General features: G+C 36.0%; 1 long non-coding RNA gene across 1 annotated transcript; it reads right to left on the reverse strand.

The window, feature by feature from the left end:
- Positions 1-5,294: 5,294 nt before the first annotated feature.
- On the reverse strand, positions 5,295-6,259 carry LOC131428139 (uncharacterized). Its single transcript, XR_009229343.1, has 3 exons — positions 6,000-6,259; positions 5,775-5,819; positions 5,295-5,593 (listed from the first exon to the last, which is right to left on the reverse strand). It is a non-coding gene; the product is annotated as an uncharacterized LOC131428139 (long non-coding RNA).
- Between the last annotated feature and the right edge of the window lie 4,449 nt (positions 6,260-10,708).

Genomic DNA, 10,708 nt, shown 5'->3' on the forward strand with positions numbered 1-10,708 from the left:
ATACCAAAAGGCATCAAATTACTATTCGCAAAATTATTTGGAAAATTACTCGACCTTTAATAAGCGAATAAGGATAAATCGAACAGGGTTTGAAATCACTTTGGCTCTAAAGAAAATATTGTGGCAGAAAAAATAGATTGGGAATTTAAAGAAAAGTGTGTCATCTGCAATATTGACACTGTAAAACAAATTTTGAGAACGAAGTATGAATTGTCAAGTTATTTGCTTTAAGTACTTATTGTTCATGGAACTTTATGTTGAAAAATATCCCATGATGGAGGAGGGGGGGGGTTAACAACCCCAGTCATCCCCCCTCCCCCTGAAGAAAAATAAAATAATAAAATAGAGCCATAGTTCTCATAGAAGCGCAAGGATGTAAAAATAAAATGCGGAAAAGTGAGATGTGAAAAGGGTTAAAGGAAAAGGCGCAAATCTCCAAATAACTAGGGGAACGTGCTGTTTGTGCATGGTATGACGCATCCGGGAATATTTGGTTTATGGAATATTTTTTATTGTAAAGAATGAAAAACACTCAAATTTTGAAATTTCCGGGCCCCCCTGAAAAAGTTTGGGCCCGGGGAGAATCTGAACGCCTTTTTTCCAGAATATTATGTCACGATTTGAAACATACACAAATAAGTTGGAATGCCACACCGTCAATTAGAATACGTCGGTATTGCTTGTACATCGTTGCATATTACACAGCGGCGGCCTCTTGCAAGCAAACCTTTAATCCATCCGTTCGCTCGGTTTACCCCCGTATACCAAATGGTCGTAAGCAAAAAGACTTTTATGCTAAATGACCGTATGTCAAATAAACTTTATGGAAATGGTGTTAACTCGAAATGACATTTATGCCAATTGACCTTTTGCCTACTGACCGAGTCGTCAAATGGTGAGATAATTAAGTCCTCACAAGTTCCTATCTCATGCCTCCCCGAGCGTCTATGATGACAGACATTTGGTCAATAGAACGGCGTCGACTGGGTGCTATCGCCTTCTGCGTTAGTAGCAGAATGAGAGGGTGCAAAATGGCTTGGTAATACTGTTATAATCATTATTATTGTTACTATTTTAATTATTTTATCATTATTATTATTATTATTATTATTATTATTATTATTACTATTATTATAATTATTATTATTATTAAAAACGAAATATTATATTTCCTGCAGTACTGCGACGAAAAAAGAGAATAACTTACACTGCGACATCAACTGTTATACATTGTTTCATATCATATTCTTTCATATATTATACTATACCTTATGATCAAAAAAATCAAAAAACCGGAAAATTTCAATTTTTAATAAATTTCTTCATTATCGCCTTCAAAGTACTCTCCTCCTGCGGCAATACATGCATGCCAACGCTTGATCCAATTTTCCATACAAGTTTTATAGGCCGCCGAAGGTATGGCCTTTAGTTCACGCAGCGAATTCTCTTTTATGGTCTCTATGGTCTCAAAACACGTTCCCCGCAATGGCAATTTGAGTCTGGGGAAGAGGAAAAAGTCACACGGGGCCATATCTGGAGAGTACGGTGCTTGGTTGATGATATTGGTTGAGTTTTTGACCAAAAACTGCGACACAACCAACGCTGTGTGAGCCGGCGCATTATCGTGAAGTTCAGCTTTTTTGGCACCAGCCGAGAAGCGACGCGTTTCAAACCCAAAACATCAGTTAAAATGTGTTCGGCTGATCCATATGAGATGCCCAACAACACAGCAATCTCTTTAATCGGTACAGAACGATTTTACAACACGATTTGCTTCGCCGATTTAATGTTTTCTTCAGTAACAGAGGTTGTTGGGCGGCCATGGATCCCACTTAGAAAAAAACGTTCAACTGTGGTCCTTCATTGGTCCAATACGTTGGATCATTGGTCCAATGAAAGTCCAATCAATCGTTCAACGGGAGGCCAACACGGGACCTTCGTTTGCCGATTTTGAAACAGACCGTTAAACCGAATATTATTTTTTTCGTTCAACAAACCCGGCAGAGCGAGGTCCATTGTTGAGCCATTTATAACATGAGGAGTTGGAGCCCCGTTGGACTAGTTTTACTGCAGAATTTCTGAAGTTTTCTCCACCTATTTGTTTAAACTAACAATACATACCTGCACAATACTTCTACTTCACTTCTAATTTTCTTTCTATGTAAAGGTAACACTTAATTTTCACACTATTTTTGCAAGAGAAAAAACAACAACAAACCGTTCCAGCAAATTGAACGAATATTTCGTGCAATATGTCGTTCAACAAACCAACAAAATTGAACGGCCTTCTGAGAGGGATCTCATCATGATCCAAGCTTGTACGACCACCTTTGAAGCGTTTATACCACTCGTATGCCTGTGTTTTCCTACCCTCTCAGCAGGCCGTTCAATTTTGTTGATTTTTGAGCGCTTGTTGAACGATATATTGCACGAAAGATTCGTTCAATTTGCTGGAACGGTTTGTTGTTGTTTTTTCTCTTGCAAAAATAGTGTGAAAATTAAGTGTTACCTTAACATAGATAGGAAATTTGTTGTTATTCTACGTGAAGTAGAAGTATTGTGCAGGTATGTATTGTTTGTTTAAACAAATAAGTGAGAAAAACTTCAGAAATTCTGCAGTATAACTAGTCCAACGGGGCTCCAACTCCTCATTTTAAAAATGGCTCAACAATGGACCTCTGTCTGCCGGGTTTGTTGAACGAAAAAAATGGCATTCGGTTCAACGGTCTGTTTCAAAATCGGCAAACGAAGGTCCCGTGTTGGCCTCCCGTTGAACGATTGATTGGACTTTCATTGGACCAATGATTCAACGTATTGGACCAATGAAGGACCAGCGTTGAACGTTTTTTTCTAAGTGGGTAGACACGATTCACCAAAGGCCTTTTCTAACATTTTCAACGTTTCGGAACACTTAAATCCAGTTGCAACACAAAATTTGATGCACGCACGTTGTTCTAAATTTTCATCCATTATAAAAATCGCCACACGAAAATTTTTCAACTTCTTTGTATAGACGCCAAACAAAAACTAATCGTACGATATGCGTCAAAATTTGACAGAATGTGTATAAAAGATTTGCCAACATTGAGAGAATAAAAGTTTACCGATTGGACAAGCGCGGGAGTTTTAAAATGAAAATTCCGGTTCTTTTTGCCTTTCTCATATAGAAAGGTTATGCAATCACTTGAAAAACCGACTAGTGAAAATTAGCCCGGAGGGCCAAGTGTCATATACCATTCGACTCAGTTCATGGAGCTGAGCAATGTCTCTGTGTGTGTGTGTGTGTGTGTGTGTGTGTGTGTGTGTGTGTGTGTGTAGGTCTGTGTGTGTGTGTGTGTGTATGTATGTGTGTGTATGTGTCAAATAATCTCACTAGGTTTTCTCGGAGATGGCTGAACCGATTTTAACAAACTTGGATTCAAATGAAAGGTCTCGTGGTCCCATACGGAATTCCTGAAATTCATCCGGATCCCACTTCCGGTTCCGGAGTTATAGGGTAAAGTGTGCTCAATATTGTACACCGTCACTTAAACCGGCGAAACAAAAAACGTAAAAAAAATTCTAAACTGGTCTCAAAACCACACAAATCGAAAGTCATTATCAGTAGGCAACTAAACAAACCGATTCCGGCTATCCTGGTTCCCGGTATCCGGTTCCGGAAGTACCGGAAATAGTGGTCATATATACCAAAATAGATCTCACTCACTTTTCTCAGCGATGGTTTGATCGATTTCCACAAACTTAGATTCAAATGAAAGGTCTCGTGGTCCCATACGGAATTCCTGAATTTCATCCGGATCCGACTTCCGGTTCCGGAATTAGGGTAAAGTGTGTTCAATATTGTACACCGTCTCTTAAACCGGCGAAACAAAAAACGTAAAAAAAATTCTAAACTGGTCTCAAAACCACACAAATCGGAAGTCATTATCAGTAGGCAACTAAACAAACTGATTCCGGCTATCCTGGTTCCCGGTATCCGGTTTCGGAAGTACCGGAAATAGTGATCATATATACCAAAATAGATCTCACTCACTTTTCTCAGCGATGGTTTGACTGATTTCCACAAACTTAGATTCAAATGAAAGGTCTCGTAGTCCCATACGGAATTCCTGAATTTCATGCGGATCCGACTTCCGGTTCCGGAATTAGGGTAAAGTGTGTTCAATATTGTACACCGTCTCTTAAACCGGCGAAACAAAAAACGTAAAAAAAATTCTAAACTGGTCTCAAAACCACACAAATCGAAAGTCATTATCAGTAGGCAACTAAATGAACCGATTCCGGCTATCCTGGTTCCCGGTATCCGGTTCCGGAAGTACCGGAAATAGTGGTCATATATACCAAAATAGATCTCACTCACTTTTCTCAGCGATGGTTTGACCGATTTCCACAAACTTAGATTCAAATGAAAGGTCCCATACGGAATTCCTGAATTTCATCCGGATCCGACTTCCGGTTCCGGAATTATAGGGTAAAGTGTGTTCAATATTGTACACCGTCACTTAAACCGGCGAAACAAAAAACGTAAAAAATTTTCTAAACTGGTCTCAAAACTACACAAATAGATAGTCATTATCAGTAGGCAGCTAAACAAACCGATTCTGGCTATCCTGGTTCCCGGTATCCGGTACCGGAAGTACCGGAAATAGTGGTCATATATACCAAAATTGATCTCACTCACTTTTCTCAGCGATGGTTTGACCGATTTCCACAAACTTAGAGTTCGAATTTTGCATTCTTTATTCCGTTCGACTTGTATGATTCGATCGGGAATACTTGAAATTTCGAACACTAACTATCGAAGCTGTCAACACTACTTACACGTTTTATATTATTTATATTATTCATATCTTAGTAAACGAAACCGTCACACTTGTATAAACAAATTAGAACGGTTCTAAACCGAACAGAAGTAATACGTACGCAAGTCGATCGAGTAATGTTCGAAAATTTAACAACTCGAACGAATGATATTCGAGTTCATACCCTACTCGAACGGAATACAGAATGGAAATTGCATATTCGATCGGAATATTTCGAATCGATCGACGTACAGAATAGGGGTGAATGTTCATGATATGCTATGATAAAATTGCGTCGATCCTTTGAAGAAATGTATGATTGAAATGTATGCTACTTACCTTTACTTCCGACAAGCGTTCTTAGGCTTTCTTTCGAACAATAATAGAAAATTTTTAAAAGTAAACAACGCATTTTTCTTTATGAAATTATTAACAAAATGTCTGAAAATAACAGCTTATTTTATAATTTATAGAAGTTAATCGTTTGGTTCAAATAATATTTCCGAGTAGATTTCATAATTAATGACGAGTTACCTAAGATGATATTTAAGTAATAAGAGAATATGTTTTAATAAATGCAAAACGTTGTGACTATGTTAGAATTAAATTAGGATAAGAATATTATGCAAAAGTGATGCTACGGCGAAGAAAAACTTATGTAAACTGCCTTAAGAAATAAACGTATTTATGAAAAAAAAAAAACGCATTTTTCTTTTATTGTTGGTAATATTCAATTTATCACGACATAAGTTTTTGACACCATTTGAACGTCATATGGCATTGTAGATTGCCTGCGAAAAAAACAAAAAAATACCCGATTAATTCATCGAAAAACTACCTAATTCACATCGAATAATAATATGTAAATTCAGTAATTGGTTACTTTTCATTATACATCAACTAATGTAGGTAAGGTTTAAATATCTATCATCACAAATATTTTGAATTTACAGTAAAAAATGCACTACTCACCTACAATTTATTGAGGTAACAGCTCTATGGAGTTTTAACATGAAGCTGAAAAATATTGAACCATATTATACTCTCAGTAACCAAAACAAACATATTAAGTTGATAATTATTCAGTTGATTCGTCGTTTCATGAATTTTCAAGTAATGTAGGTAAGATTTTATGATCATCATAAGAGTTGTTGAACTTAAACATAAATTAAGATTATCGTAAGTGAAAATAAATACCGTTTAAAGTTGAATTTCCAGGACGTGACCAATTACTGTAAATAATATAAAATTTCAACGTCAATGAGTTGAATTATTTAGATGGGAGGTTGTGACAATTGCATCCAAGATGAAATAACCAGAAAGATAGTCAAGTTCATCCAACAGGAAAGTCAAAAGTCAGTGGTTTTCTTTAGTCCATCTTGAGACCACCCATTTTTGTAATTAAGCAGATGAGCGGCTCTAGTCAGGACATCTAATAAAACAAGAATAAAATAACAACTTACCAGACGTTCTCGATTGAAATCGGTGAAAATGGAATTATCCTCATCGACATCTGCAAATATAGAAACATCGTAAACCCAGTAGAAAAAAAATTCATGCGAAATGTGCTACAAAAATTGATGATGTGAACTAGGAACGCATGCACACCAGGATAGGCTTGTTAGCATGATAATGTTGTCCATAATGGAGATCACTAAACTCTAAGCAGAATAAATTTTTAGTGACAGACTAGAACAGGACCGTTAGGTAATACTAGGCTAATCGGCAACAAACGCGTAAGGCGTTTTACTTAAAATCAAAACCATGTAAGCCATTAATACACTATTGATCAACCATAATTGTCCCATGTTATAAGTGATCTACTACGCACATGAGACAACTATGCGAACAACTTGTTAATTGTCAATATATTTACCACTAACTAACCTATAATTAAATTCTCTTCATAGTAGTCTTACAGAGGGTACTGTCAAATATTCATCCTGAAATCAAATCGGAAGAAAAGTACAATTAGAAACATACCCGCAATCCTTTAAATTTAACTAAAAAGCTAAGATCCTCATTCAGTTCGAATTCACATCAGCATTGCGTCCTAAGACAGGGATAACTGAAAAATTCTAACTTCATCATTTCTAAACATATATTTAATGAAAGATTAAAAACAACAGAAACATCAAAGATTGTCAGATTCATAATATTAAAAGCCCGAATAGAAGAAAATACCGCAAAAAATATCGAAACATTGTTTGTTATAATGATGGTCAGACTTCTAAAACAATACACAACGAGAAAAAAACGCGTCCTACTAAAAAAATACTATGAAAATCCAAGCAAATATTTTCACGTCATGCCATGTTATGCCGATTTGCATCAATTTTTCATTTAACTGAGTTGTAAGATGAATTTTGATCTGCTTTCTTGAACACTCCAGTGATTTAGGTATCCATAGAAGGAATAGCCTTGGGATAATTTAATCCACTGCTTTATTTTAATTGGTAAATTTTAACTCAGCAGAATAAACTTGAATTTAATGTTCAATGTTGTTTAAGTTACAATAAATTTTTCTGCGTGTGGACATACGCTGTTCAAATTGTGGTAATTCGCTTGCAAACACATCTGTTCAATGATCGAAACCCTCAAAAAAGGATTTTCATGGTATGATTGTGATGGAAAACATAAATGCAATTATTGACAATGTCATGTCACACAAAAAATTTAAAATTCTCATCCAATAAAATCCAATTCAATATAATTAGATGTACATATTCCTAAAATTCAGCAAAACCATTCTGCTTCCAAACCTGGCTTTTCTAAAACACTTTTTTTCTGATGTATCTGTTAGTCAAGAAACCATAGGTACATCCGTCATGTCATGCGGCATGTTTACAATTTCAATGATTTGATAAGCAAATCAATCAAATGATAGTTGCAAAAACGCACAAGATTTTTTTTTTCTTGATAGGGTTCTAAATGCTAGAGTAATCAAAAAAATAATCTGAAAGCACGAGTTCTTCATAATGAACTTTTGCTGGTTTTTAGTCAGTTTTATTTCCAAACAACTCAACTAGTTTAGGTTAAATGAGAAATCCTTCTACAATCAATCTGAACCTAGCAGATCAATGTGACATTTGTTGTGAACTGATTTTGATTTAGATCATCTAACAATAGCATTCAGGATTTCAATGGATAAGCAATGGTTAATTCAATTAGTTATACATTATACCACGTTGGAACTTATCGGCTAGGGCACAGATCGTGTATCGAAAGTAATGTGAAGAGTCAAGAGCTCAGACTAAATTTAATTCTCCTGCCATCGACAATCTTCAACTGCTCCTTCGTCTACATCAAGATCAACAACATTCTTGTGAACCTACTATGGAATACAAGTCTTCAGAAAACGGTTTCAGCTCTCAAAGGACAAAAACAAATACTCCACTAAAATTACTGAGACAAAATATGATGAAATAAATGCAATAATTAGCAAACCTAAAAACATAAAGGCTCCTAAGAATTCCTAATAATTTTATTCAAAAAAATCCGATAAGATTTTGCTAACAATTTTGCATCTGTTCTGACTCCGAGTAAAACGAACACGTGATACGCGCGCCCTAAACAACTCGTACAAAAAAGAAAAAAATAAACAAGCTCGCATGGATGTCGAGAAAATATTCAGAGCGAAACTACGCTATTGGAGTCCGATCTAGAGCCAATGTGATATAAACAGGTAGGGCAGACCCTTGACTTACTTGCGTTAGAAATCAGAACTTTGTAAATAGTTCGGTATGACGACATACATGAAAAATAAACATGCTTTGATTCAATGCCAACTAGTCTGAACGGTGTGACGAAAGCAAGCACGTGGTTTTTAGTTTTACTTGGCTTGCTAAAGGAAACCTAGGCTGTGAAACATCTCGTGGTTAATTTTAACTTTTGGTTGAAATCTGACACTCGAGTAGTTGTTTTGATGTTGTCTAAAATAAAATGTCATGATTATCTTTGACAGATCGACGGTTATTTTCCGACACTGAAAAAAATCTTGCAAAGAAAATTCTAATATCAATTCTTTAGTCAAAATGATTTCCAGTGCAAAATAAACCCAAATAACTTTCCATCCGTCAAACTTTTAAATGGGCCACAGATTTAGTTAAATTTAACTACTCGACACAAAATAACCACTCAAGTGTCAGATAAACTAAAAGTTAAAATTACCCGCGAAAGTCCAGAGCGACCCCAGGTTGCTAAGACAAACATCTCAGAATTTGTTTAAGCGACTCTGGGTCAGCTTTCAGGTTGCTCTGATAAACGAAAACGGTATTATATTTCGGCTAAAATTTTTCCTGGTTTTGCACGAGAATTCCCGAATGTTTCCCGGTGGAACGAATTCCCGACTTTTTCCCGATCACTTGCCACCCAGTTAAAATGACCATCAATATTGAAACAAGATATTAAAAAAATATTAAGAAATTTTGCAACACTTACCCATCGGGACCAACTTCGAACTGTTCGATCAAATCGAAGCTAAGCGCTGTCGAGTAGAAAAGAAATGTGTCAGTTGCTGTATGATTGTTTCGAACATGTCCGCTCCAGTATTTCAAGTAAACTTTCAGCTTAGAACTAACAACATGTGAACATTCAGCCTGGAGCGGTACATCAATGTTCTAAATATACGTGTTTTCATCATAGGAAACAGTCTTGTGCTAATTGCAATGTTATTTATCAACAATGACTGTAACAAAGTTCATTGTCAGAAATATGAGTTAAGCGCGCAGAAAATAACATTGCAACTATTTCTCTGTGTTACTAGAAACTTGAAAAAATCGCTTACCTTCTTACTTTTTTAACACCTTCAAACATTCGTGGTCGTCATTGAGTTTATCTGAAAATTTAAGTGTCATAGCAAAACTTTTATTCTAAATGTTTCTCGTTATTTAAATTCTAGTATTTAATATTAGTGTACAGCCATTTCACCGACGGTATTTAGGTGTATGGTCATTTGGTATAATATACGGAATATGATGGTGGTGAGCTCACTTCGTCCGCGTCCCTAGTCGCAATTTTTTTTAATATTATATTATATTATATTATATTATATTATATTATATTATATTATATTATATTATATTATATTATATTATGTTATATTACATTATATCATATTACATTGTATTATAGGGAGCGGGTCATTTTGCCGAAAGTCGTTTGGCCGATGCCATTTCGCCGAACGAAGCCAAGTAACCACCGCGTTTGTTTGGTCTACTCGAAGCTAGGTTTCTTTACTTTAGTTAGGTCCGAACGAGAGGTAGCGGGGAGCACACGAATCAAATCGATGTGGCGAAGCTTAGCAAACAAAAATACCACATACATTTGCTTGGTAGATACACCTATGCAATTGCTTTGATGCTAAGTGGCTAATAGTCAACCAGCTTCCTTGGGAACTCCGTTCTAAGGTTTATGAATCAATCTTTATTCAAGAAGTACAAGTGTAGGTTAACAAAACGGGTGTTAACATTATTATCATTCATTTGTGTTTATTTTAAATCAATTCCAATCATAATATTAAGACAATTGCAGGAATCGGCGAAATGATCCTGTCGGTGAAATGGCTTTCGGCGAAATAACATGCGGCAAAGTGGCCCATTCGGCGATATGGCTTTCGGCGAAATGACCCTAATCCGTATTATATTACATTATATTGTGTTGTATTGTACCATACTGTGTTACATTGTATTATATTAATATAAAACATTTATCATGGGAGCATCCGGACATCGGACGAATTGATGACTGGACGAGGGATTGTGGATATCCAACCCAAGTCTTTTGAAAGGAACCTGTTTCCTTCTGGAGGTTTGAAATGAGACTAACGCGCCCTCCTCAAACAAACTATCAGGTAAATTGAAGCATGCGATATACTGAATCCATGCACTGGGTATTATGGTTGGAAG

The sequence above is a fragment of the Malaya genurostris genome, chromosome 2, assembly GCF_030247185.1.
Source record: "Malaya genurostris strain Urasoe2022 chromosome 2, Malgen_1.1, whole genome shotgun sequence".
Classification (NCBI taxonomy): domain Eukaryota; kingdom Metazoa; phylum Arthropoda; class Insecta; order Diptera; family Culicidae; genus Malaya; species Malaya genurostris.